The sequence below is a fragment of the Eupeodes corollae genome, chromosome 1 (assembly GCF_945859685.1).
Source record: "Eupeodes corollae chromosome 1, idEupCoro1.1, whole genome shotgun sequence".
NCBI classification, from domain to species: Eukaryota; Metazoa; Arthropoda; class Insecta; order Diptera; family Syrphidae; genus Eupeodes; species Eupeodes corollae.
Genome location: NC_079147.1, coordinates 124,945,963 through 124,961,538, shown reverse-complemented (window position 1 = coordinate 124,961,538; position 15,576 = coordinate 124,945,963).

The window sequence follows — 15,576 nt, the reverse complement described above, 5'->3', positions numbered from 1 at the left end:
TCCACTGACTTCACGCTTTGATCTTCCAATTATGTCAATATCATCTGCGTATCCGAGTAATTGGATGGATCTTTGGAAGATTGTGCCTCTAGTGTTGACGGTTGAGTTTTGCACAATTCTTTCCAGAACGATGTTGAAGAAGTCGCATGACAGTGCATCGCCTTGTCTAAAACCTTTTTTGACATCAAATGCATCGGTAAGATCTTTTCCGACCTTGATAGAGCAGCGTGCATTCTCCATCGTCATTCTGCACAAACGGATAAGTTTGACAGGGATGCCAAAACTAGACATTGCTCGGTAGAGCTCTTCCCTATAGATGCTGTCATACGCGGCTTTGAAAACGATAAAGAGATGGTGGGTATCGATTTGAAGCTCCTGGGTTTTTTCCAAGATCTGCCGTAGTGGGAATATTTGGTCGATAGTGGACTTTCCTGGTCTGAAGCCGCACTGATAAGGACCAATCAGGTTGTTGACGAATGGCTTCAGACGTTCACATAATACGGCAGAGAGGATCTTATACGCAATGTTAAGGAGACTGATGCCTCTGTAGTTGGCGCAGTTTAGAGGGTCTCCTTTCTTATGTATCGGGCACACTATGCTGAGATTCCACTCATCGGGCATGCTTTCTTCCGACCAAATTTTGCAGATGAGTTGGTGCATGCTCCCTACCAAGTCATCGCCTGCTGCTTTGAATAGTTCGGCGGTGATGCCGTCAGCTCCAGCAGCTTTGTTTGACTTAAGTTTAGATATAGCTATCTTCACTTCGTCAAGGTCGGGTGGGCGGAATTGTTGATCTGCGTCGCCGAGGTTGAGTGGCTCTATCTCCCTTACAGCGGAATTCGGTTCGTCATCGCCGTTATATAATTTGGAGAAGTGATCTTTCCATATTCTCAGCATCGACTGTGGTTCTACTACGATGTTCCCTTGATCGTCTTTACAGGCTTCGGTTCGTGGCTGATACCCTTGGGAGGTTTTTTTTACCTTTTGGTAAAATTTACGAACCTCATTCCTGTTGTGACATCTCTCTATCTCCTCGATCGCGCGCTTCTCATGCTCTCTTTTTTTCCGTCTAAGAAGCCTCCTCTCTCCTCTTCTGCTCGTAGAGCTCGCGAGCAGCTCTAGTTCTTTTGTGCAGCGCCGTTTTGTATGCCTCTTGTTTCGCTGCGTGAGCTTGCCGGCATTCGTCGTCAAACCAGGGGTTTCGCTGTGGTGGCCGTGTGAAACCTAGCACTTCAGAGGCGGCATCTCTGATGGCTGCAAGGCAATGTTGCCACTGGTTTTCAATGCTTAATGCAGGAAGCATAGGACTCCTTAGGAGGTTATTAGAGACTCGACCGGAAAAGGACATGGCAGTCTCTTGCGATTGTAGCCGTCTAACGTCGAATCTTCTCACAGTACTTCCTTGTTTTGGCTTGGATCGGGATATCCGTAGCTGTACCTTGGCTACAACGAGATAGTGGTCCGAGTCAATGTTGGCCTCTCGGTATGTTCGGATATCCTGGATACTGGAGAAGTGTCGTGCGTCGATCGCAATGTGGTCAATCTGGTTGACGGTTGATTGATCAGGAGATTTCCATGTCCCCTTGTGGATATTAAGATGCGTGAACTGCGTACTAGCTACCAGAACGTCTCGCCCCGCAGCGAAATCGACCAGCCTGAATCCGTTGTCGGAGGTAGTGTCGTGCAGGCTGTATCTACCGATTATGCCACCAAAGATGTCTTCTCTTCCTAGCTTGGCATTAAAATCTCCTAAGACAATTTTAATGTCATAGCCAGGGCACTGCTCATATGTCTTGTCCAAGAGCTCGAAGAATATATCTTTGGTGTCTTCATCTTTCTCCTCTGTTGGGGCATGCGCGCATATTAGGCTTATGATGGCGAATTTAGCCAGATCCTTAGTATAACTCCAAGGAAGGGGAGCCGGATGAACCGCTCCTTATAGGCCTGGGCTCCGAATATGTCGAAGAAGCCCTATAAGGTGTTCACTAAGTAGTTCGACCTTACTGGAACTGTAGACGCCACCGTTGATTCTATCTCGAGAATTCGTCCGCTACCGCCTGGATAAGGAGAGGTGCCTTAGTGGAAACACCTCTCCCCCCCTCTCTCGTTTGCTGCCCCCAACAACTTTCCACTGGGGTTGGAACCCAATATCCAGTTGAGGTACTAGGCACCCGATGTTCACCGCAGGGAGGTGAGAGTAGGAGTTGATAGACAGAGGTGGGTTTTGAGAAAAACCTGTGGACGCTTGTGTCCTCTTGAATGCACATGTCTACCATTTGAAGTATAAGGTGCCAACATTTTTTTCCGATTTTGTTTCATAATTTATCAGGTTATGATGCACATTTGTTTTTCAAATCGCTTCGAGAAATCGATGGTGAAATTGGAGTGATACCACTTAATAAAGAAAAATATATTTCTTTTTCTAAGAAAATTTCTATTGATGAAAAACATTCAATAGAACTTAGATTCTTAGACTCTTTTCGCTTTTTGGGTGATAGGATAGATAGTTTAGGAACTTAGTTTCTTCAGACTTTATATTAATCCGAAAATGCTATGAAACAGAGCAAAGTCTGGAATTAGTTAAGAGAAAAGGAGTATTTCCATATGATTTTATGGATTCTTGGCAAAAAATGTCTGAGCCATGTCTTCGTGGAAGAGTGAAGTTTTTCAACAAACTCACGAATAAGGAATGTCATTATCAGTTGGCCATAAATATATGGAATCATTTTAACTGTAATGATCTACAAAATTATATGGAAATGTACTTAAAAGGTGATGTTGTGTTGTTAGCTGACATTTTTGAAAATTTTAGAAAAGTCTGTAAACATAGATACTCTCTAGATCCCTGTCACTACTATACAGCTCCTGGTTTATCTTGGGATGCTATGTTAAAAGTGACAAAAGTGGAACTGGAACTCTTCACTGACATTGAAATGTACAATTTCTTTCAAAAAGGGATAAGAGGTGGTCTTACCCAATGCAGTCATAGATATTCCAGAGCCAATAATAAATTTGTTGAGTCCTTTGACTCCGAAAAACTATCTTCATACTTGGTTTATTTAGATGCCAATAATTTATATTAATGGGCAATGTCTCAGAATCTTCCTTGTGGAGGTTTTGAATGGCAGTATCCACTAGATTTTTCTCTGACACATATAGAAAGTCTAAATGATATAAATGTTGGATATGTTTAAGAAGTTGATTTAGAATATCCCGAACATCTTCATGATATTCATAACGATTTGCTTTTTTGTTCAGAAAATATAGCAACACCAGAAATTGGTGGCAAGTTTTTTTACCAAAACTGAACTATGTTATTCACCTAGAGAGTTTAAAGCAAGCTCTGAAACATAGTTTGATTTTAAAAAAAAGTCCATCGTGTGATTAAATTTAGACAATCAAAATGGCTAAAACAATATATTTCCCTTAATACTGAACTTAGAAAGAAATTTAAAACTGATTTTCAGAAAAGGTTTTTCAAGCTAGTGAATCCTTCTATTTACGGAAAAACAATGGAAAATATTGCGAGACCAAACTTCCATAGTTCCTTACAATTTGCCCATGAAGATGATCGAGTATCTAACCCATTGTTGGCTATACAGATGAGTTAATGTAATGTTACACCTAACAAACCGATTTGTCTAGGTTTCATAGTACTTGAGCTCTCAACAATTCTTATGTATGAATTCCACTATGACTATATCAAACCAAAATATCATGAACATGCTCTTCTTAACTTTATGGACAGTGATTCCTTTGTTTATAATATAAAATGTGAAGATTTTTACTCGGATATTTTGGATGATATACCATTAAAGTTTGATACATATGACTTTGATCCCAATAACCAACATAACATTCCTAGACGGGACCTGTGGGAAAAAAGTGTTGGAATTTGTTGGTTTGAGAGCTAAAATGTACTCTTTTACCGTACAAAATGCAAAATCTGTCCAGAAAGCTAAAGGAGTCAAAAGATATGTCACCAAAAGATTACGAATAGATGACTATAAAAGATGTCTATTTAACAAAATAGAAAAATATGTTAACTTTTAGGAGTAAATTACATACAATTTACACCCAAATTTAAATAAATTGGTATTAAGTTTTAAGGATAAAAAAAAAAATAAATTGGGTGGCGCGACAGTCCGTTGAGAACCAAGGCCTAGTGACTTACAACTCTCAACCATTCCTGTGTGCGAGTAATGTTGTCAGGAATGGAGGGGACCTACAGTTTATATGCCGACTCCGAACGGCTAATTTTGAGAAAGCACTTTTTCATGACAATAGTTACTCTTGGAGAATTTGTCAATTCCTCGCAAGAGGCAGTACCCGTGAAAAGACTTTAGATGGCATAGGCAGGGATCGAACCCAAGACCTCTAGCATGACAGTCCAACGCACTAACCATCATGCCACGGGTACCACTTAAGGATACAAAAAGATATATATGTGCAGATAACATCAGCACGCTTACCTGGGGACATAAAAATATTCCCAATGACAATGATCCCTTACTTTAAAAAAAAACCTGTAATATATTATATATGTATAAATGTACATATAAAAAAAAATTGAAAAAAGATTGTTTAATAATATAATATAATAGACTTAGAATATAATAAATGTATTTATTTTTTTATTTATTTATGTAAAATAATAATGTAATTAAATATGAATATAATGTTGTGTAGAAATGAAAAAAGTGTCATTTGTCTTTTAATCAACATGTCGTTAACACTTGCTTTAAGTGGGAATGAGTCAACTCTTAATGCTCAGTATTTTCCACCAATCGTCCTAAAATCGAATTATGTACGTGGACTTATAGATTTTCAAACATATAATTCAATTCCGAATGTGGATGAGAGTAATAACATGTTATGTATCGGTGAAAGTGTTATTTCTTTTGCTATTGGTTCTTATAAAATTGATGATATTAATAATTTAATGCAAACAAAAATTAATGATATAAATACAAAAAAAAAAACCAAAGGAAAATTGAAGTTAAAATCGAAGCAAACAACAACACTCTGAAATGTGAAATTTTCAGTTCAGATGATATCGACTTTTCAAAACCAAATTCCATTGGTTCGCTTTTAGGGTTTAGTTAGAAGTTGTTGAAATCAATCTTGCTACATGAATCAGATCTGTATGTTAACATAAGTAGAGTTAATACAATCCGCATTGAATTCAATATCATAGATGGAACGTACATTAATAACCAATGGGTGCATATTTTACATGAATTCTCTGTTAAAGTAAGTCCTGGCTATAAAATCATAGAAGTTCCAAACAATGTTATTTATTTACCTGTGAACGTCAAACGAATAACATCATTGTGCCTTAAGCTCTGCGATCAAGACGGTAAAGATATTAATTTTAGAGGAGAAAACATAACGGTTCGTTCACATTTACAACCCGAAAAATTATTGTGTATGAAAGCATAGACAACTCAATTTATTATAAAAAACATTGTTAAGAATAATTCAGTCTTCAATCAAGCTTCCAACGCAGCTGCGGTAACACATTGCCTTAGCAAACATAATCAGGACTTTTTGTTGTCAATAGGTCTTCAATTAAAAAAGAAATAATAAATAATGTTCAACATTTTCCAAGATCCTGAAATAAGTGAAAGTACTTCTATATATGAGTACCATACTTATTCACCATATCAAAACAATTTAGAACGAAATGACATCATTCAGATTTGTATACAACAAATCTTAATGTTCTCCCTTCGGAAAGTTTTTATGTATTGATGGATCACTATCGACAGCAGATAAAAAAGAAAAAAGAGGCTGGGATGCGACCCAAACTGATAACTTCCCATCCCGTCTGTCGATTTGTCTTGCTTAAAAGTTTGTCTATATGTATTCGTATCAATTTTTAAAAACTTTGCGTACCTACTATTTTTTGTAGATTTTATTTATTATGAAAAAACGGACCGTTCGATTTTTATAAAAAAATTACTGAATATTGAAAACAATATTTTCTGTAAACTAAAATAAGTTTGAAGCCAATATTTTTAATTTTTGAAAAGCTTTTGAGCCAAAAGTAAATTTTTACCAAGTTATATTATTGTTTTTTTTTGAGTTTTATTTTTTATAAAAAAAACTATCTATTCGAATTTTTTAAAAATTGTACCAAATGTTGAAAACAATATTTGTTATAAGATAAAATTAGTTTGAAGCCATTTTTAAAGAGATATTTGAGTAGAGAATCAATTTCTACCAACATTCATACATTTTTTTTAGGTTTTTATTTTTTGTAAAAAACTGTCAATTCGATTTTTCGCAAAATTTGTCCTAATGTTGAAAGCAATACTCCTTATAAGAAGAAACAATGATAATGATAATGATAATGATAATGATAATGATAATGATAATGATAATGATAATGATAATGATAATGATAATGATAATGATAATGATAATGATAATGATAATGATAATGATAATGATAATGATAATGATAATGATAATGATAATGATAATGATAATGATAATGATAATGATAATGATAATGATAATGATAATGATAATGATAATGATAATGATAATGATAATGATAATGATAATGATAATGATAATGATAATGATAATGATAATGATAATGATAATGATAATGATAATGATAATGATAATGATAATGATAATGATAATGATAATGATAATGATAATGATAATGATAATGATAATGATAATGATAATGATAATGATAATGATAATGATAATGATAATGATAATGATAATGATAATGATAATGATAATGATAATGATAATGATAATGATAATGATAATGATAATGATAATGATAATGATAATGATAATGATAATGATAATGATAATGATAATGATAATGATAATGATAATGATAATGATAATGATAATGATAATGATAATGATAATGATAATGATAATGATAATGATAATGATAATGATAATGATAATGATAATGATAATGATAATGATAATGATAATGATAATGATAATGATAATGATAATGATAAGATAATGATAATGATAATGATAATGATAATGATAATGATAATGATAATGATAATGATAATGATAATGATAATGATAATGATAATGATAATGATAATGATAATGATAATGATAATGATAATGATAATGATAATGATAATGATAATGATAATGATAATGATAATGATAATGATAATGATAATGATAATGATAATGATAATGATAATGATAATGATAATGATAATGATAATGATAATGATAATGATAATGATAATGATAATGATAATGATAATGATAATGATAATGATAATGATAATGATAATGATAATGATAATGATAATGATAATGATAATGATAATGATAATGATAATGATAATGATAATGATAATGATAATGATAATGATAATGATAATGATAATGATAATGATAATGATAATGATAATGATAATGATAATGATAATGATAATGATAATGATAATGATAATGATAATGATAATGATAATGATAATGATAATGATAATGATAATGATAATGATAATGATAATGATAATGATAATGATAATGATAATGATAATGATAATGATAATGATAATGATAATGATAATGATAATGATAATGATAATGATAATGATAATGATAATGATAATGATAATGATAATGATAATGATAATGATAATGATAATGATAATGATAATGATAATGATAATGATAATGATAATGATAATGATAATGATAATGATAATGATAATGATAATGATAATGATAATGATAATGATAATGATAATGATAATGATAATGATAATGATAATGATAATGATAATGATAATGATAATGATAATGATAATGATAATGATAATGATAATGATAATGATAATGATAATGATAATGATAATGATAATGATAATGATAATGATAATGATAATGATAATGATAATGATAATGATAATGATAATGATAATGATAATGATAATGATAATGATAATGATAATGATAATGATAATGATAATGATAATGATAATGATAATGATAATGATAATGATAATGATAATGATAATGATAATGATAATGATAATGATAATGATAATGATAATGATAATGATAATGATAATGATAATGATAATGATAATGATAATGATAATGATAATGATAATGATAATGATAATGATAATGATAATGATAATGATAATGATAATGATAATGATAATGATAATGATAATGATAATGATAATGATAATGATAATGATAATGATAATGATAATGATAATGATAATGATAATGATAATGATAATGATAATGATAATGATAATGATAATGATAATGATAATGATAATGATAATGATAATGATAATGATAATGATAATGATAATGATAATGATAATGATAATGATAATGATAATGATAATGATAATGATAATGATAATGATAATGATAATGATAATGATAATGATAATGATAATGATAATGATAATGATAATGATAATGATAATGATAATGATAATGATAATGATAATGATAATGATAATGATAATGATAATGATAATGATAATGATAATGATAATGATAATGATAATGATAATGATAATGATAATGATAATGATAATGATAATGATAATGATAATGATAATGATAATGATAATGATAATGATAATGATAATGATAATGATAATGATAATGATAATGATAATGATAATGATAATGATAATGATAATGATAATGATAATGATAATGATAATGATAATGATAATGATAATGATAATGATAATGATAATGATAATGATAATGATAATGATAATGATAATGATAATGATAATGATAATGATAATGATAATGATAATGATAATGATAATGATAATGATAATGATAATGATAATGATAATGATAATGATAATGATAATGATAATGATAATGATAATGATAATGATAATGATAATGATAATGATAATGATAATGATAATGATAATGATAATGATAATGATAATGATAATGATAATGATAATGATAATGATAATGATAATGATAATGATAATGATAATGATAATGATAATGATAATGATAATGATAATGATAATGATAATGATAATGATAATGATAATGATAATGATAATGATAATGATAATGATAATGATAATGATAATGATAATGATAATGATAATGATAATGATAATGATAATGATAATGATAATGATAATGATAATGATAATGATAATGATAATGATAATGATAATGATAATGATAATGATAATGATAATGATAATGATAATGATAATGATAATGATAATGATAATGATAATGATAATGATAATGATAATGATAATGATAATGATAATGATAATGATAATGATAATGATAATGATAATGATAATGATAATGATAATGATAATGATAATGATAATGATAATGATAATGATAATGATAATGATAATGATAATGATAATGATAATGATAATGATAATGATAATGATAATGATAATGATAATGATAATGATAATGATAATGATAATGATAATGATAATGATAATGATAATGATAATGATAATGATAATGATAATGATAATGATAATGATAATGATAATGATAATGATAATGATAATGATAATGATAATGATAATGATAATGATAATGATAATGATAATGATAATGATAATGATAATGATAATGATAATGATAATGATAATGATAATGATAATGATAATGATAATGATAATGATAATGATAATGATAATGATAATGATAATGATAATGATAATGATAATGATAATGATAATGATAATGATAATGATAATGATAATGATAATGATAATGATAATGATAATGATAATGATAATGATAATGATAATGATAATGATAATGATAATGATAATGATAATGATAATGATAATGATAATGATAATGATAATGATAATGATAATGATAATGATAATGATATTAATGATAATGATAATGATAATGATAATGATAATGATAATGATAATGATAATGATAATGATAATGATAATGATAATGATAATGATAATGATAATGATAATGATAATGATAATGATAATGATAATGATAATGATAATGATAATGATAATGATAATGATAATGATAATGATAATGATAATGATAATGATAATGATAATGATAATGATAATGATAATGATAATGATAATGATAATGATAATGATAATGATAATGATAATGATAATGATAATGATAATGATAATGATAATGATAATGATAATGATAATGATAATGATAATGATAATGATAATGATAATGATAATGATAATGATAATGATAATGATAATGATAATGATAATGATAATGATAATGATAATGATAATGATAATGATAATGATAATGATAATGATAATGATAATGATAATGATAATGATAATGATAATGATAATGATAATGATAATGATAATGATAATGATAATGATAATGATAATGATAATGATAATGATAATGATAATGATAATGATAATGATAATGATAATGATAATGATAATGATAATGATAATGATAATGATAATGATAATGATAATGATAATGATAATGATAATGATAATGATAATGATAATGATAATGATAATGATAATGATAATGATAATGATAATGATAATGATAATGATAATGATAATGATAATGATAATGATAATGATAATGATAATGATAATGATAATGATAATGATAATGATAATGATAATAATGATAATGATAATGATAATGATAATGATAATGATAATGATAATGATAATGATAATGATAATGATAATGATAATGATAATGATAATGATAATGATAATGATAATGATAATGATAATGATAATGATAATGATAATGATAATGATAATGATAATGATAATGATAATGATAATGATAATGATAATGATAATGATAATGATAATGATAATGATAATGATAATGATAATGATAATGATAATGATAATGATAATGATAATGATAATGATAATGATAATGATAATGATAATGATAATGATAATGATAATGATAATGATAATGATAATGATAATGATAATGATAATGATAATGATAATGATAATGATAATGATAATGATAATGATAATGATAATGATAATGATAATGATAATGATAATGATAATGATAATGATAATGATAATGATAATGATAATGATAATGATAATGATAATGATAATGATAATGATAATGATAATGATAATGATAATGATAATGATAATGATAATGATAATGATAATGATAATGATAATGATAATGATAATGATAATGATAATGATAATGATAATGATAATGATAATGATAATGATAATGATAATGATAATGATAATGATAATGATAATGATAATGATAATGATAATGATAATGATAATGATAATGATAATGATAATGATAATGATAATGATAATGATAATGATAATGATAATGATAATGATAATGATAATGATAATGATAATGATAATGATAATGATAATGATAATGATAATGATAATGATAATGATAATGATAATGATAATGATAATGATAATGATAATGATAATGATAATGATAATGATAATGATAATGATAATGATAATGATAATGATAATGATAATGATAATGATAATGATAATGATAATGATAATGATAATGATAATGATAATGATAATGATAATGATAATGATAATGATAATGATAATGATAATGATAATGATAATGATAATGATAATGATAATGATAATGATAATGATAATGATAATGATAATGATAATGATAATGATAATGATAATGATAATGATAATGATAATGATAATGATAATGATAATGATAATGATAATGATAATGATAATGATAATGATAATGATAATGATAATGATAATGATAATGATAATGATAATGATAATGATAATGATAATGATAATGATAATGATAATGATAATGATAATGATAATGATAATGATAATGATAATGATAATGATAATGATAATGATAATGATAATGATAATGATAATGATAATGATAATGATAATGATAATGATAATGATAATGATAATGATAATGATAATGATAATGATAATGATAATGATAATGATAATGATAATGATAATGATAATGATAATGATAATGATAATGATAATGATAATGATAATGATAATGATAATGATAATGATAATGATAATGATAATGATAATGATAATGATAATGATAATGATAATGATAATGATAATGATAATGATAATGATAATGATAATGATAATGATAATGATAATGATAATGATAATGATAATGATAATGATAATGATAATGATAATGATAATGATAATGATAATGATAATGATAATGATAATGATAATGATAATGATAATGATAATGATAATGATAATGATAATGATAATGATAATGATAATGATAATGATAATGATAATGATAATGATAATGATAATGATAATGATAATGATAATGATAATGATAATGATAATGATAATGATAATGATAATGATAATGATAATGATAATGATAATGATAATGATAATGATAATGATAATGATAATGATAATGATAATGATAATGATAATGATAATGATAATGATAATGATAATGATAATGATAATGATAATGATAATGATAATGATAATGATAATGATAATGATAATGATAATGATAATGATAATGATAATGATAATGATAATGATAATGATAATGATAATGATAATGATAATGATAATGATAATGATAATGATAATGATAATGATAATGATAATGATAATGATAATGATAATGATAATGATAATGATAATGATAATGATAATGATAATGATAATGATAATGATAATGATAATGATAATGATAATGATAATGATAATGATAATGATAATGATAATGATAATGATAATGATAATGATAATGATAATGATAATGATAATGATAATGATAATGATAATGATAATGATAATGATAATGATAATGATAATGATAATGATAATGATAATGATAATGATAATGATAATGATAATGATAATGATAATGATAATGATAATGATAATGATAATGATAATGATAATGATAATGATAATGATAATGATAATGATAATGATAATGATAATGATAATGATAATGATAATGATAGATAATGATAATGATAATGATAATGATAATGATAATGATAATGATAATGATAATGATAATGATAATGATAATGATAATGATAATGATAATGATAATGATGATAATGATAATGATAATGATAATGATAATGATAATGATAATGATAATGATAATGATAATGATAATGATAATGATAATGATAATGATAATGATAATGATAATGATAATGATAATGATAATGATAATGATAATGATAATGATAATGATAATGATAATGATAATGATAATGATAATGATAATGATAATGATAATGATAATGATAATGATAATGATAATGATAATGATAATGATAATGATAATGATAATGATAATGATAATGATAATGATAATGATAATGATAATGATAATGATAATGATAATGATAATGATAATGATAATGATAATGATAATGATAATGATAATGATAATGATAATGATAATGATAATGATAATGATAATGATAATGATAATGATAATGATAATGATAATGATAATGATAATGATAATGATAATGATAATGATAATGATAATGATAATGATAATGATAATGATAATGATAATGATAATGATAATGATAATGATAATGATAATGATAATGATAATGATAATGATAATGATAATGATAATGATAATGATAATGATAATGATAATGATAATGATAATGATAATGATAATGATAATGATAATGATAATGATAATGATAATGATAATGATAATGATAATGATAATGATAATGATAATGATAATGATAATGATAATGATAATGATAATGATAATGATAATGATAATGATAATGATAATGATAATGATAATGATAATGATAATGATAATGATAATGATAATGATAATGATAATGATAATGATAATGATAATGATAATGATAATGATAATGATAATGATAATGATAATGATAATGATAATGATAATGATAATGATAATGATAATGATAATGATAATGATAATGATAATGATAATGATAATGATAATGATAATGATAATGATAATGATAATGATAATGATAATGATAATGATAATGATAATGATAATGATAATGATAATGATAATGATAATGATAATGATAATGATAATGATAATGATAATGATAATGATAATGATAATGATAATGATAATGATAATGATAATGATAATGATAATGATAATGATAATGATAATGATAATGATAATGATAATGATAATGATAATGATAATGATAATGATAATGATAATGATAATGATAATGATAATGATAATGATAATGATAATGATAATGATAATGATAATGATAATGATAATGATAATGATAATGATAATGATAATGATAATGATAATGATAATGATAATGATAATGATAATGATAATGATAATGATAATGATAATGATAATGATAATGATAATGATAATGATAATGATAATGATAATGATAATGATAATGATAATGATAATGATAATGATAATGATAATGATAATGATAATGATAATGATAATGATAATGATAATGATAATGATAATGATAATGATAATGATAATGATAATGATAATGATAATGATAATGATAATGATAATGATAATGATAATGATAATGATAATGATAATGATAATGATAATGATAATGATAATGATAATGATAATGATAATGATAATGATAATGATAATGATAATGATAATGATAATGATAATGATAATGATAATGATAATGATAATGATAATGATAATGATAATGATAATGATAATGATAATGATAATGATAATGATAATGATAATGATAATGATAATGATAATGATAATGATAATGATAATGATAATGATAATGATAATGATAATGATAATGATAATGATAATGATAATGATAATGATAATGATAATGATAATGATAATGATAATGATAATGATAATGATAATGATAATGATAATGATAATGATAATGATAATGATAATGATAATGATAATGATAATGATAATGATAATGATAATGATAATGATAATGATAATGATAATGATAATGATAATGATAATGATAATGATAATGATAATGATAATGATAATGATAATGATAATGATAATGATAATGATAATGATAATGATAATGATAATGATAATGATAATGATAATGATAATGATAATGATAATGATAATGATAATGATAATGATAATGATAATGATAATGATAATGATAATGATAATGATAATGATAATGATAATGATAATGATAATGATAATGATAATGATAATGATAATGATAATGATAATGATAATGATAATGATAATGATAATGATAATGATAATGATAATGATAATGATAATGATAATGATAATGATAATGATAATGATAATGATAATGATAATGATAATGATAATGATAATGATAATGATAATGATAATGATAATGATAATGATAATGATAATGATAATGATAATGATAATGATAATGATAATGATAATGATAATGATAATGATAATGATAATGATAATGATAATGATAATGATAATGAT